The 15548-nt window shown below is 44.8% G+C and overlaps 2 protein-coding genes across 3 annotated transcripts in view; one reads left to right on the top strand and one right to left on the bottom strand.

Annotated features, from left to right (window-relative positions):
* NDC80 (NDC80 kinetochore complex component) overlaps window positions 1-15548 on the bottom strand; it is a 2583329-nt gene that overhangs the window by 2232238 nt on the left and 335543 nt on the right. The gene's annotated exons all lie outside the window — the stretch shown is intronic.
* The window catches only part of KDF1 (keratinocyte differentiation factor 1), a 198036-nt gene that overhangs the window by 102447 nt on the left and 80041 nt on the right, over window positions 1-15548 (top strand). The gene's annotated exons all lie outside the window — the stretch shown is intronic.

Genomic DNA, 15548 nt, shown 5'->3' on the forward strand with positions numbered 1-15548 from the left:
TGCTGCGATAAAAGATGCAGGTTTCAGAAATGAGTAGATATTCTTTTGGCTGAATAGCTGAAACTAAAAAAAAAACTGCTGAACATCAAGACGCTGTCCGGTTGGACTCTCAGAGCGTCTTCTGCGTGGAGACATGCGTGAATGGGCATACCCTCGTTGAAGGTTGTGCGTCAGGGCTGGCAACTCTGTATGTAAAAATCAACTGCCAATCATTAGCGGACCGGAGTTCCGCTATGGCGACCCCTAACCGGGAAAAGCCGAAAGTCTCAACAACATTGGCTTCAGTTAAGTAGAGCTGTTACAGTACACTGTTTGCATTGTACAAGTCACAGATATAGCTAAAGCTCTTGATGAGAAAGAGAGTGAGACTGTTGATGATCAACAGCAAATAAGTAGTGCTACTACACTACAAGGTGCATTTAATTGGCTTCTAGATTTAGACTTTTATACAGTGTCCATTGCTGAGTGACTTGGCTACAACAGGTAGGTTAATAGTGATGCCAGGAGTGCGGCACAAGTAGATGCTGGGCTACTGAGTTGTGAAAAACTGTAATATAAACATGTCTGAGCAGTATTTAGTATTATCATACCAAGGTATTCATTGCTATTACTGCTGCAGTAGCCTAGGCTGTATGGGTTCTATTCTGCATAGGATAGAGCAGCTGTCCAGCTTCCAAAGCGTCTGGGCACTTTCCATGCACTCAACCATTAATTTCAGTACCAAGCCCTACAGAGCTGTCCTGCTGCTGATGAGCTGTCCTCTTTGGGCTTTCAAGGATTGGTCAACCAATGCTGTTCTGTTGCTGGGGAAGGAACATTTTGTTAAGGGGAGAAAAGTCTTCCATTTTTTTTTTCTCACAGAATTTTTTTTTCTGTAAAAGATGCACTTGTAAGCTAAAGTGTTTTTGACTGTCCTGTGACTTGTACAGAGAGCACTTTTTTATTGTAATAAGTTTAAAAGTTTAAAATTGTAGAGAAACTGTTAGCTTACTTTTTTGGGCTGGGGAAATTGTTTTAAAAGTGCTTTTTACTTTTTTCTACTTTACTTTTTTACAGTCTGTTGCTGCTAAGCTTTACTGGGAATTTGGCACCATTTTCTGCTTGACCATGAACATTGTACTGGCTCCTCAGCTGGACCTTCTTCCATCCGGAAAAAGCCTTGCCTCGGCAGCAAGCTAGTATTTTGCCTTGGTTGTAGGAGACAAACTGCTATGACCAATGCTGGTTCCTTAGGCTGCTTGTGTTTTATTTTGGATCCCTGGTATAGTCCCTGCAGTCACTGTGGACTGAGGATTAAATGCATCCTCTGTGACTGTTGGTCCCTAAGTGGCCAAGGAGGAGCAACTTTTATCTGTTTATAGGGAAGGGAAAGAACCTCTGCTTATCCAAAATGCTGTGTCCCTCCCTGAAGAAGCTGATCATCATGTTACCCTGCTGCAGTCGTCACACTTGGGTTATCCTGCCGTCAGGCAGTCCTGCAGTCGGCCTTAGTTCCAAAGTCTTGGTCCGGTGTCTGTTGCAGTCGCTTCTTCCCTGACATCAGTGCGCCAGGGGTATATGAGGCATCCAACGCCATTTTCTTCAGTCTTTCCGTGCGATGCCTGAAGCAGAAGCAGTTCGCAAGTGCCGGTCGGCCGACACCTGAGATTTTCGAATCGAATTTCAGTCCGAAATCTTCAATAAAGCTAAGTACCCCATTGGGGAACCTTTTCGTACCCCGTTGGGGAACCTTTTCTTGCCTCAGTCCGATGTCAGAAAAAGTTAACAATTGCATTTCTTGTGGGAAGCAAATACCTCATAAGGACTTCCATTCTTATTGTATTCCTTGCCTAGGCCCAGACCACGACGTCACAGGTTGTCGGTTTTGTGCTAGGTTTAATAAATGAACTATCAAATGACATTTTGACTTTGCACGACATTACTTTGGTAGGAAATTTAATGATATCATGCCGTCGGAGCAGCCGATGACCGGCATGCATAAAAAAACGCAAGGATAAGGACAGGCAGCCTAGGAACAAGCCAGACTCCGAGGCCTCTGCTGGGCCTGTCGCCGGTTCTCTGGCTTTCAATGAGGCGCCTACGCAGCCCCTGATGACCACAGAATTGGAAACCCAGATGGCTGCGGATTCTCAAGCAGTGTGTACTAGGCCATCGCAGCCATCTTCATTAGGCCCTTCCGACACCGGAGCAGACTGAGATCCTGGTGCAGTAGAAACACCTTCAGTTGCAGAGGGTGTCTTCAGACTGACTACACTCACCATTAAATCTTATGCTAAGCTTAAAACTCCATTAAAACCAAAAAGACTGTACATCAGTCTACAGTTCAAGGCCCCATGCCTAAGAAACAGATGCTTAAGATGGCTGAAGATTTGATTACCCTAATCAGGGGTTCCCATCCCCTTCCAGATAAAAGACCAAGACAAGAGGAGGATTATGCTTCCTCTGACCAGGTTTCAATTTAGTTCAAGGCCCCATGCCTAAGAAACAGATGCTTAAGATGACTGAAGATTTGATTACCCTAATCAGGGGTTCCCATCCCCCTCCAGATAAAAGACCAAGACAAGAGGAGGATTATGCTTCCTCTGACCAGGTTTCAATTTCCTCAGATTCTTCTGAGGAACAGGATTACACTTTTCCCCCTTATGAAGACTCTAATACTGAAGACTCTATTCCCTCAGCATCTCCCCTGAAGACTACTCCTTTGGGGAAGCTTTACATACCATGAGGGAACATTTCCACTGGGAAGGCCAGGACTACTCTGATTCTAAGAAAAGGCTCCGAGAGTTCCTTTTACTACCCCAGCACAGACCACTTGCTATCCCTCCAGTTTTAGACATTGTGGATGATGTTTACTTTGAGTCTAGTCTAAATCCAGACTCTACTTCCTGCTCCAGCCAAACCAGACAGGTACTACAGAGTACCTGACTTACACAAATTCCTTTATAAAAGCCATGTGGCTGACCCAGAAACAATTTCCCAGGGTCCCAAAGGGGCTAAAGCTTCTATGGCTAAAAATCCTGTGCCCTCTGAAAGAGATTCCAGAGCCCTAGATAGATGGGGAAAGAAGATATACACCTCAGCTACTCTGGCTATGAGAGCATTAAATTCAGTTTCACATGCTGAAATGTCAGCAATTCCTAATGTCTCAATTAAAGCAAAAAAATGAGCACACATTCTGAACAGTCTGAATTCAAGGAAATGCAGGCTCTGTTGCATGCAGCTGAACAGGTGGGCAAACATACTTTACAATGTGAATTTGATTCATTGGAAGCTTTCTGTAGAGCAGCTGTTACTGGGTCTGTCATACGTATATATGCTTGGTTAAAGAACAAACCCTACCTGATCATGTTAAAGCAAAATTATTGGATTCACCTTTACAGCAGGATGTATTATTTGGTGTCAAAGCAGAAGAGGTTTTAAAGAAAATGGAGGATAAGGCAAACTCTATGCAGATTTTTTACAGGTACAACCCCCTCGTTTCAGCAGCAATTGGCCAACAAAAAACTGGTCCTTTCCAGCTTCTGACAGATCAGAGGGGCAAATACAGACGCCCAAGGGGCAGAGGTCAGTCACAAGGCCCTTACAAACCTCGCCAATGGGGTACTGCTACCCAGAAAGGAGGAGAAGACAGGCTCCAAGCTAGCAGAAGACAAACACAATGACTCAATCCTCAAACTACCAAGCAAATCTCTCTTGGCAGCTCCCTTGGGAGGAAAATTAGCAGTTTTTGCAGACAACTGGCACATCATCACAAAAGACAAATGGGTCCTAAACATTGCCTCACAAGGATACAGATTCCACTTTCATACCTTGCCAAGGATAAAAGGAATGCCAAACCAGCCACCAAATCAATGGGCAGAGGCACAAAAAACAAATTACAGCTCTCATGGACATGAGAGCCATTCAACAGGTACCTACACAGGAGCAAGGACAAGGATTTTACTCAAGACTCTTTTTCTAGTCCCAAGAAAAGACAAAGCATGGAGACCCATTCTGGATATTTCAATTTTGAACACCTATCTACAAGTACCAAAATTCAAGATGCTAACACTACAGCAGCTTCTTCCCACGCTGGGCAAGAATGCTTGGCTAGTAACGTTGGACCTCAAGGAGGCATACCTGCATGTCCCTATCAGACAAAATTGCAGAAGATGCCTCCGCTTCATTGCAGGTTCAACCCATTATCAATTCTCTGCACTGCCCTTTGGCTTATCTGCTGTGCCCAGGGTCTTCACAAAATGCCTGGCACCAGTAATTGCATACTGCAGACAAAGAGGAATTCAAATATACCCATACCTGGACGACTGACTTATTCAAGCAGAAAGCAAGGCCATTCTTTTAAAGCATCTGGCATTTGTCAAACACCCAAGTTGCCTAGGGTACACAGTAAACGAAAAGAAATCAAAACTAGTGCCCTCACAAAACATAATATTCCTGGGTGCCAGCATGAATACAACGGCCCAGATGGCTTATCTCATGCCAGACAAGCAACAACAGCTGACTCAATACTTAAAAATAATGGCAACAAAGACCCAACTCCCTGCAAGAAAAATTCTGCAGGACTTTGGATTCATGGCATCTTGCATACTACTAATACCATTTGCAAAACTGCATATGAGGAAATTACAATGGTACCTGAAAAGCGTATGGACTCGGCACAGCCACAGCTTGGAAACAATGATACCACTCATTCCCTCCCTTCAACAGGAGTTTCTGTGGTGGGCACAGGCATGTCACCTCAACAAGGGTGATCCTTTCACCTTGCCCACAGCCAGGCAAACTATGACAACAGATGCATCGGACTATGCCTGGGGAGCACACATGGCAGGACAGTGCATTCGGGGCAAATGGATTACAGATCAAAGGCATCTGCAGATCAATAAAGAAATGCTAGCAGTACAGAATGCCCTAACAGCTTTCAAGGACCTCTTACACCCAGGACAACTAATAAAGATTGACAATGCCACAGTAATGTGGTACATAAGCTAGGGGGCACACATTCCTACCCTCTATGCATGCCAGCAATGACCTTGTGGAACACAGCACTGTCTTACCAGGTTCAATTACAAGCACAATTCCTGCCAGGAAAGAAAACCACATTGGCAGACGACCTAAGCAGAAACATCATGGATCCCCACGAGTGGAAACTAGATCCACAAGTATTTGCAATGATAACTCAAAAATGGGGATGCCCAGACATAGATCTGTTTGCCAACCCCCAAAACTACCAACTTCAAAAATTTTGCACAAGGTCATTCCATCCACAAGCTTGGAAAGTGGACACCCTCTCAGTTGGAAAACATTAACAGTGTACGCCTTTCCTCCACTGCCTAAAGGTACTGCTGAAAGTCAGATTAGAGAGGCCACAAATGATACTCATTGCACCAGACTGGCCATGCCAGCACTGGTATCCAATTCTAAGGAACATGGCCCATGGCCTATGGCCCACCATGGATTTTACCACAAATTCCTCACCTGCTCACCCAACGAGACAATCTGATTCTACACGGCCAGCTCAAGACTTTAAACCTGGCTGCATGGCAAATTACCTAAACAATCAGCCAGCACCTCTATCCAAAGCTGTTATGGTTGTCATTCTGGAGGCCAGGAGGCCCAGCACCAGGAAAACCTATTCAGACAAATGGAAAAAAAATTGTGCCTGGAACCAGGCTATAGGCCAAAATCCCCTTGATCCAAACATTCCTCAGATTCTACAATATTTAACTGAGATGTTGCACAAAGGACTTTCCTTTTCCTCTATTAAGATCCACGCCTCAGCAATTTCAGCTCATTACAGCACTGATCCTCCTTTATTCTCACATCCACTCCTAAGACAGTACTTCAGAGGGGCTAAGAACATAAGACCGCCCAGGAGAGCACAAACACCTACTTGGGATCCCAACTTTGTTTTGGAAAAGCTTACACTGCTGCCCTTTGAACCAACTTTTTCAGATTTTAAATTTCTTTCATGGAAAACTGCCCTGCTACTAGCAATAACTTCAGCTAGAAGAGTCTCGGAGCTACAGGCACTAATGGCAGTGGAGCCTTTCCTCATTTTTCATCAAGACAAGAGTCTCTCTACGAACTAACCCTTCCTTTATGCCAAAGGTGGTATCCAGTGTGGCCATAAACCAAACCATTCATTTGCCCACCTTTTTCCCAAATCCCCAGAACAAAGGAGAAAGACTCCTGCACTCTTTGGACATTCACAGGCAGTTACTTTACTACTTGGATAAAACTAAGGCTTTCACAAAATCTGACCAGCTCTTTGTAGCCTATGCTGCAGGATCACAAAATCTGACCAGCTCTTTGTAGCCTATGCTGCAGGATCACAAGGAAAAGCTATCTCAAAACAGACCATTTCAAAATGGATAGGACATTGCATACGTTTCTGTTACACGCATCATGGGAAACCGGTACCTGCTAACATTAGGTCCCACTCCACCAGGGCTACAGCTACATCAGCAGCCTTTCTCAGGGGGGTGCCAACCAAGGATATATTCTGGAAGCTGCAACGTGGAGTTCAGTGCACACCTTCACCAAACACTATCACTTACCTCTATATTCTAAGACTAGAGCTGGTTTTGCCACTGCAGTTTTTCAGGGCCTGCTAGCTTCTTCTAACCCTGTTGAAATCCCAAAGCTAAGAATGGGTGGTTGAGTTAAACTCAAGTGTGATGACTGCAGCAGGGTAACACTATGAACATAGTACAGTTTTGTACCTACCATAAATGTAGAGTGTTCACCCTGCTGCAGTCCAGGTTACCCTCCCTCCCCTCTGAACTAGCTGGACTTATCTATACCACTCTATCCTATACAACCTCTGTGGTATATTTGCTTGTGCCTGAAGGTGTTGTTTTATATCTGCCCAAGGGCATTTATAAGCCTAGCCAGAATGTGTTTGGCTTTCGACACCCATTGTAAATTTATTTTGCTATGCCCTTTTTCGAGGTTGGTATACTGTGCCTCTAACAGTGACACAGAAGTGATACCCGGGGTAAACCTATGATCTCCCATCCACTCATCAAGATTCCTCTTGAAGAGGGTCAATGAGGGACTCTGCCTAACCTGGACTGGGATTTTATTCCAGAGTGAAGGGAGCCTCTGGGTTATGAATCTTTCCCTCCAACATGTCCTATTTATTTCAGTGCTGAGGTTCAAGTCTCTCGAACGCGTAGCTCGATGGGATTTGGATTTTCTGAGGTGCAGCATGTCCATTAATTCCGGGTTGGACATGGCTTTATACGTCAGGCACAGATCGCCTCTGAACAGGCGGTATGCCACTGAGTAGAGCTGGAATTTCTTTAACCGGGCAGCATATGGCATCTGTTTGAGCCCTTTGATCCTCTTGGTGAGGTACTTTTGGGGTCTTTCCAGTTGCTGCAGGTGTCTGGTAAGGTACATCCCAAAAGGGGCATTGTACAGAATTATGGGCCTGATGAGGGATGAGTAAAGAGGCACGATGACCTCCCCTGATCTAGATGTGAATCCTTCATGATTAGGTGGGCTATAGAAAATGTCTTTCTAACCACTTTGGCCACGTGGTTGTCAAATGAGAGATTGCTATCAACTTGGGTCCCCAGGTCCCTAATTACTTCTGTACTTAATGGATTACCACCTATGTGGTAATTTGTGGGCACTTTGTTTTTGACAAAGGGGATGACTATACACTTTTTGGCATTTAGCTTGAGGCCATGGCTCTGGCACCAGTTGTCTGTTTCTATGAGGCCCTTTTGGAGGATGCTTGTGTCGGCTGGAGAGTCTATTATGGCGCCCAGTTTGCAATCATCTGCAAACTTGGTCAGCCACAGTCCTTCCGTCTTGGCCTGTACCTCCGAGAAATATATACCGAACGAGAGGTCCCAGGACTGAGCCTTGTGGGACACCACTTGTAACTGGTTTGGAGTCTGACAGGGCTCCAGCAATTCTAACCATGTGTGTTCTGTCCTTGAGCCAGTTTGCAATCCATCTAGTGACATAGGGGTTTATATTGAAGCTGGTGAGCTCATCTATAATGCCCGAGTGGGGTATTGTATCGGAGGCTTTTGCGAGGTCCAGGTAGGCTGTGTGGACCACCTTCCCCTCGTCAATGGCCTTGGTAACTGTTTCAAAGAAATCAACCAGGTTTAAGAGGCAGGATCTGCCCTTAACAAAGCCGAACTGGGTAGGATCCCAGTGTCTGTAGGTCCCCAATATCTTTATTTATGAGGTCCATGATGATCCTTTCCATAGCTTTGCATACCAAGCTAGTCAGGCTTATGGGGCGATAGTTTCCAGGATCCGTTGAGGCACCACCTTTATGGAGAGGGACCACTGTTGCTGTACGCCACTCTTTGGGCACATATCCTGTAGTAATGCTGAGATTGAACAGTAGTTTTATGTTTGGGTTTAGCTCTTCTTGGAGCTCATGTAGGACGCAGCCTGGGACACCGTCTGGTCCCATTGATGCTGTGTTCTTTTGCTTTGGAGAGGGCGGCTCTTACCTGAGCATCTGAGATATCAGGGGGGCAGCACTCTGCTGGGATAGATATTTGCCCTTTTGGTGGGGAGGGGGGGGGAGAAGTTTGCGCTGAACCTGTCCGCTAGGATGTTGGCAATGTCTGTGGGTTCGGTGTATTTTTTTTGTCATTTTGGACTAATTCTGAGCATATCTGGGAATTACCACCCTGGTTCCTAACATAACTAAAGAAAGCCTTGTGATTATCCTTGGTGTCCTGTGCAATTTTTCTCTCGAAGCTGGCCTTAGACAATTTTATGAGTGCCCGTAGTTTTTTGCTAATACTGATCAGTGATGCCTTCCCTTTTTGGGTTTTGCTCTATCAATTTAGTAGCTTCCTCCTTCTATTGTATAGTTTGTTTATGGCTGGGGTCCACCAGACAGGACGTCTGCCTTTGGAGGATTGGGTCTTGATTTTATTTGGGATCGCATGATCCATGCATTCCTGAAGGTGTTCATAGAATGCATTTATAAAGGATTCTGCGGTCTGGGCCGTATTTTCCACAGGCCCGGGGGCTTTGAAGGATTCCACCTCGGTTTTGAGGAGTGTGAAATTTGCTTTAGAGAAGTTTTTCACTGTGGTTTTCTGGGCAGGGGGTGGGGTCGGGATGTGAATATCCAGTGAGATTAGTTTATGGTCTGATCTTACCAGTGAGGGATACACTTCTGGACTGGAGCATAGAGTCCCCATGTTGGTGATGATCAGGTCCAGTATGTTTTCCCCTCTTGTGGGAGTGGTAACAAGTTGTTCCATAGCATTTGAGTTTATAAATTCTGGGAACCTTTGGGCTAGGGTGTTGGAGCTAGAGTAATGCTCCCAGTCTATGTTTGGGTAGTTGAAGTCGCCCAATATAATGGTGTTTGGAGAGACCTTCATATTTTCCAATGTTCTCGGGAAGGCCGAGTGGGGTTCCTGGGTTTGGGAGGGTGGTCTGTAGCAGGCTATAAACTGGAAGGCAGTTTTACCCACTGTTAGTTGCACATGGATAGTCTCTGATGCTTCGTGCTTTGCCACCAACCTGGAGGTGTGGGTATCTTTGAATATCGATACTCCCCCTCCTTTTGTGGTTCGGTCCAGGTTTTGTGGCCAAAAAGCATGGTATGAGGTATAACCTGGTAGTGCTGGGGTGCTCTCGGGAGCCCTGAACCAGGTTTCTGTTACTGCACAGATATCTATGTTCTCCATGCTAAGGAGAGTTTCGAGTGCATGCATCTTGAGGTTTAGACTTCTGGTGTTGAGCAGCATTACTCTTGGTTTCTTATCCCTTGTGATACCTATGGAGGTGGGTTTGTCTTTTGAGCCTTGCCTAAAAAAGGCACTATGGGGGTAGCAAGAGCCTTTGCCAATATCCGAAAGCCCAGGGGTGACTGGTGCAAGCCGTCCCTAGCGAAGCATCGTGGCTTGTCGAGCATATCATCCCAAGCTGACAGCCATTGGATCCCCTTTGAATGACACCAGTACTTACGCCAATTGTTGAAATTGATCATGTCTTCATATTGTGGCATCATTCTTGGGGAGGGTAAGATGCTACTCGAGGTCAGGGTCATACCGGCCTGGGCTTACATGCTCAGAGAGCTCCTCTGTCTCTTCATGTAGTCCAGGGAGGTACGTCTCAAGTCATTCACACCAGCATGGACAATGACTGAGTCATATCTGTACTTGCCTTGGAGTGACCTGAGTGCTTGTGTTATGTGGCGGATCCTAGCGCCCAACAGGCTGCTCACCATGACCCTCTCCTTGTTCAGCCTGGTGAGCGGGACGTCGGTGTGCATGACGATAGTCGCCTATTACAAGTGTATCGGGTGTGTTGTCTTAAGGGCTGTGACTGTTCGGCACACTGGCTTTGAGATGTGTTGCACGTGTTTTGTTTTGGGGTAGCGGTTGCTTGGGTGTCTGCTTTGGAGGTCTCTGCTGCTTAGGCAGATCTTTATTTAGAGCCTTAGAGTATGTTTTTGTGTGATTATGTGTTTGGTTTGCTGTCGTGGTAGGTCTATGTGAGACTGGAGTTGTAGTGAGTGTGGTTTCCTTCTCCTCCTGACTGGTTATGCCAGTACTGAGTTGAGAGAGCTTAGCCTCCAGTTTTACTATATGGTTGCATCTCTCGCGTGTGTTGGAATTTGTTGGGAGGAGGAGAGGGTTGTCTGTGTACATGAGGCAGTTGTAACATTGCCTCAAGATTCCCAGATTCACCAGCTGGACTGGAGAGGAGATTGACAACTGACCTTTGGACATGCTAGAGTAATATTGGGCATACCTTTATAATTGAAAACAAGGGCCAGTGGGGAGTGAGGGTATAGTGCTTTTAATTTTTAGTGCTGACTTATATAATTGCTGTAGTGAGCAAGTGCCAGGTAACTAAGTGCAATGTGTTACAGGTAACTTAAATGCAAAAACGACAAACAGTAACTTTCTTTCAAGTGAAACAAGGAAATAAGTACAGTAAGCAATGCAGATATCACTAGTGATCCACAGAAGCGCTGATAGATATATATATATATATATATATATATATATATATATATATATATATATATATTATTAATATAGATAGATATTGGGGGCACTTGACATCTCGGACTAACGTCAGGGAAGAAACGACAGCAACCGACGCCGGAGCAAGACTTTGTAACTCGGGCCGACTGCGGGGCCGCCTGACTGCAGGATAACCCAAGTGTGATGACTGCAGCAGGGTGAACACTCTAACATCTACATTTATGGTAGGTACAAAACTGTATTTTTCTTTTGATTCTGTTTTTGTTTTTTCAGGCATTCTTCAAAAGAAACCAAAAACATTTATCTTTCCTCTCTTAAGACGAGAGTTTAGACTTGGCTCAGGGTTTTTGGCAAGCTCTTGACTCTCTCATAAACCAGTTTCTGATGTGAGGAAAAAGGATTCCTCTCTCCCTTGAAGAGATTCAAGAATTACAACTAGGGGAAAGTGAAGGGATTGTGGTGTTTGGTACTTTTCCGTTATTGGGGTAACACTTCTTAACACACTTCTCTGTTAACTGGGCAGGAGTCAAAATGTTCGGTTGATGTGAACGGAATGCTGCTTATAGTAATTTGGGCTAAATGTCGATGCTGTACTGTGTAAATATTAATCAAAATGGGACCTAATAATCTATACACTTTCATTAACCACAGCAAAAGAATAGATGGGCAAGAAAACTTAAAACGAGCTCTGTTCGTACACTGTTTTCCATTCACACAGTTTTGGGACTTGCTCTATGCAAGATCGTGCCAGTAGGTGCTGTTGCTGTCTGAGTGGTGTCTAGGTTGCAGCTATATTCAATGTGTAACATCTGTCCCACAGAGTGTACACAAATGAGATGACTGCTAAAGAGAACAAAAAAAAAAACATGCAGTAAGCACCTCGGACTGAGCAGAGACCAGATGGCTTGGTGGTTAAGGTCTTCGCCTCCAATGCACAAGGTAGAAGGTTCGATCCTGACCTCCGACTAATGCCTGTTTGGAGTTTGGATAGTGAGGAAAAGAATGCATTCAGACAGCAGTTGCAGGACCTACTAGGTAAAGCAGGACAACATGAATTGGTGTTGATAATGGGTGACTTAAATGCACATATCGGGACAAACAGAACAGGATATGAGGACTGCCTGGGTCCACATTGGTGGAGCAATAGGAATAAAGGAGAAGCCATTCTAGACTTCTGTCTGTCAAATGGCTTGATAGTAGCCAACACATGGTTCAGAAAGAGAGACAGTCACAAGATCACATACAAGAGTAGCCATCATGCAACTCGGGTAGACTTCCTCCTAGTAAGGAAAAGGCACTGGGGTGTAGAATCCATGACTGCAAAGTCATCCCCAGTGAAACAGTCTGTTCACAGCATAAACCAGTAGTTGCCACAATCAGCTGCAAGCAGTGGTCAGAAAAGGCTCTAAGGTCAACAGAGACCAGGCTGAAGACCTGGAAGTTAACTGGAGAGAAAAGTACAGCAGTTAAAGGAATTACTCAGGGCTCTAGCACCCCAAGAAGAGGATGAAATAGGTGGAGTTGAGTGGCAGCGCCTAAAAACAGCATGTGTTAGGACTACAGAAAAGATATGTGGCCGAGCCAGGTATGGAAATAAGGTACATAAGGAAAGCTAGTGGTGGAATGCAGAAGTGCAGGAAGTAATCAAAAGAAAGGAGTGCAGGAAGAAGTGGGAGATTGAAAAGACTGACCAAGCTAGGAAGGACTACTGGTTGGCTAACAAAGAAACTAAGAAAGAAGTTGCAATAGCAAAGAATAGGGTATCGGAGGCACTCTGTCAGCTTCTGGAAAGTGACTCAGAAAGGGGCACAAAGAAACTTTACCAGGTTGCAAGGCAAAGACAGAAAGATAAAGAAGATGGTCAGACACCCTTCATAAGGGATTCGAGCAACAACCTGCTTACCAGCCCACAGGACATCAAAGGCAGATGAAAGGAGTATTTCCAGCAGCTTCTGAATGAAGAAAACCCCACAGAGGTGGTACTGCCCCAGAAACAGCCTACAATGAGAGTAGGAGAAGCCCAGCTTAGAAGAAGTAAGAGCAGCACTAAGGAAAATGAAGTCAGGGAAAGCAGCAGCCTCAGATGAGGTCACAGCAGATATGATAAAGATGCTGGGTGAGCTAGGGGAGAAATGGCTCCTGAGGGTGCTAATTGCAGTGTGGAGAGAAAGGCGTATTCCAGATGACTGGAGAATAAGTGTACTCGTGCCAGTGTACAAGAACAAAGGGGACATCCACAACTGTGGACAGTACAGAGGCATCAAACTCCTACCACATTGCATGAAAGTTCTGGAGAGTGTAATTGATAAACGGATACGCAGAATAGTAGAATGTAAGATGGGAAATGAACAGTTCGGCTTCAGATCAGGATGCAGCACAATTGACGCGATGTTTGCATTGAGAGAAGAAACTAGAGAAGAGGAGAGAGTCAAACTGGGCTTTCCTAGACTTGGAGAAAGCGTATGACAAGGTCCCAAGAAAGCTGATCTGGGCAGTACTGTGGTGGTTTGAAGTCCCAGAAACATTGGTAGAATTAGTACAGGCTATGTACAAGGACCCAGTGACTCAAGTACGAACGGTGTTTGGCCTCACTGAGGGGTTCCCAGTGGGAGTAGGTGTACACCAGGGTTCAGCTCTGAGCCCACTGCTGTTCATACTGGTAATGGACTACATCAGCAAACAGGTTGGAGGGGTCAGAGCAACAAAGCTGCTGTATGCAGACTATGTGGCAGTACAGGCAGACTCTGATCTAGACCTTCAGCAAAGGATAGGAGAATGGAATGCAAATCTGAAGGCACATGGGATGAAGCTAAGCACAGATAAGACAGTGGTAATAGCAGCAGATTGGGGAAATCAAAAGAAGCTGTGAATAGAGATAGATGGGAAGATAGTGGAACAGATAAACAGCTTCATGTATCTGGGAGGGGTGGTTGAGGAGAAGGGTAGTCTGAATGAAGAGGTCAAAGCTAGAATCAGAGGGGCTGCAGCCAACTGGCATAGAGTATCAGGTGTGTAGTATATGACAGAAGAATGCCAAATAAGCTGAAAAATAAGGTGTACAAGACAGTGGTGTGACCAGTACTACTGTATGGTACAGAAACCTGGGCAGTAAAGGCAGAACAGTTGAAGCTAGAGGTGATGGAAATGAAGTGCCTGAGAAAGGTGGTAGGATGCACACTGCGGGACAGGCGAAGAAATGAGGACATAAGAACAGAAGCCAAAGTAGCTCCAATTGCAGAAAAGATCAAAGAAAACAGATTACGATGGTATGGGCACGTGTAGAAAAGCAGAAGACAATCTGGTGAGGGAGATTTGGGACAGATGGCAAGAAGGTAAGAGGAAGCGAGGGTGTCCAGCATAGAGGTGGATGGATTGTGTGAAAGAAGATCTGCGACAGTCAGGCATGAGTGTTGAAGAAGGCAGGAGAGTGGCACTGAATCGAGAGAGTTGGCGACAGTTAATACGATACCCCGACCCCATGTAAATGGGAAAAATATGATGATGGTGACTGTTTGTTTTCCCACAAAATTATGTTCTCAATTCCTTAAAAATATGATTTGTTACAGCTGGAATTATGAAAAGCTGCACCTAACCCTCCAATGTTGTCTGCTTTGGGGGTTGTCTTTTGCTCAGAGCCTGTAATATCCTCAGTAGTCAGCCTGCCAACCCACCCCCCAAGAAAAGAAGGACTGAAGCCCTTTAGTCATTCACTTTTTTTCTCCATTTGTTTCCTCTTGTGAGAACGCTCTTTTTGTATAATTTTATGTTCTTTGGTTTCCTAAGTCAATGTTCATTGTGTGAAATGACACTGTGGATACTACTCCAGGGATTCTGCCACTGGAACTGTTTTGAGGTTTACCTGGCTGTATTCTCAAAATCTTCCTGAGAATGTCAAGTTCTGCAGCAGATTTAAAATTTCATTCTTATCAAAAATTGTGATGAGAGGAGAACACTGATTCAGCGAATACCTCAACCCTCCTTCCTTAAGTTTTCCAAGATATTCTGTACTGCCTTGTCTATCTGTTAGCAAAAAGAAATGGTCCCAGCAGAAAGCTTCTAAGCAAATGTTTAAAAGGCAGTAGTTTTGGGGAATGCCAAAAATAAAACGGGAACCCCTTTCTCTGGGTAGTAGAAGCAGTTTTATTCAGGAATGCTTCTGGTGCCAAAGAAATTTCTTTGAGACCAGCTTTGGATCTTTCCTTCCTGAACCAGTTTGTGATAATGCCCAAATTCAAAATGGTTTCACTTCACAACCTGTTACCCATTCTTCCTAGTTTTAAATTTCTTGATGACCTTAGATTTAAGAGATGCTTAGCACATTCTATTAATCCAGATTTCAGACATTTCTTAAAGGTGTTTTCCTGGATCACATTATCAGATCTGATGTTCTTTTCAGTATGTGTCACAGTTGGGTCTGTCTGATCTGAATGCATGTGAGAGCAACAGCTAAAACAAAACTTCTTGGGTCCAAGGCTCAGACTCCTCCCCTTCCCATAACACACTGCCATGTTACTATCGGATCTCGTTTGCCGCTTCTCAAAGCAAGATATGTGGTAT

The sequence above is a fragment of the Protopterus annectens genome, chromosome 5.part0 (genome assembly GCF_019279795.1).
Source record: "Protopterus annectens isolate FY-2018-M chromosome 5.part0, PAN1.0, whole genome shotgun sequence".
In the NCBI taxonomy this organism is placed as follows: Eukaryota; Metazoa; Chordata; order Ceratodontiformes; family Protopteridae; genus Protopterus; species Protopterus annectens.